Here is an 889-nt window from a genome sequence, read left to right as displayed (position 1 = left end):
ACCTGGGGCCAGGGGCTGCCATGCTGGGCAGCACAGGTGTGGGGGGGTGAGTCCACCCCCCACCCCCACCCCGTCTCCATAGCTTCTCACCTGCAGAGTGCAACTGGAAGTCTCATGAAGGCCGGGGTACGGAGGTGTGGGCAACCAGCCCCCACAGGACCCCGGGGGTCAGAGGGACACACCAACACGGGGGGGGGGTGCTGTTGAAGTTCCCACCCCCAGCACCTCAGACACTCCCTCGTTCAGAGGTGGGAGGTAGAGAAGATAAGAAGGGTCCTGGGGTGGGCCCCAGCCCAGCATAACTGTGTCCACTCACGACTGGTGTCCTTAAGAAGAGATTCAGACACAGATGCATGGAGGGAAGACACGAGGTGGGGGAGAAGGCGGCCATCTGCATGCCAGGGAGCAAGGCTGGACAGTCCCCTGTGTCCTCTGACGGGACCACCCCCTGGCTCTTTGATCTCTTTCAGCTCCAGAACTTTGAGACAGTAACTTCCTGCTCCCTGAGGCCCAGGCCTGTGCTCTTTTATTATGGCAGCCCAGGCAGACTCCTACCATGGGCTGTGGGGGGCATGAGCAGAGAACAGGTCTGCCCACACAAGGGTCACGTGGCCTGGGGCAGCTGAAGGCCCATTCTCTGCTGGCACTGCCCAGAATCCCACACAGGTGGAGTGGAGGCCCCGGACATGACCTGGGGGAGAGGGGAGACCCCATGACCTGGGGGAGAGGGTTCCTGGCAGGTGAAACTGCCACCAAGGCTTCTGCCCAGAGGCCCTCTCCAGACAAGCCAGTGAGACGTGGAGGCGTCAGGAAAATGCCATCTGAGCACGGGGGTCACACCCTTCCTCCTTGCAGGAAGCAGAAGAGGCAGAGTGCGGCTGTCCACTCA

Source organism: Ictidomys tridecemlineatus, chromosome 2, assembly GCF_052094955.1.
Source record: "Ictidomys tridecemlineatus isolate mIctTri1 chromosome 2, mIctTri1.hap1, whole genome shotgun sequence".
Lineage (NCBI taxonomy): Eukaryota > Metazoa > Chordata > Mammalia > Rodentia > Sciuridae > Ictidomys > Ictidomys tridecemlineatus.
This window is presented reverse-complemented; position numbering follows the sequence as displayed.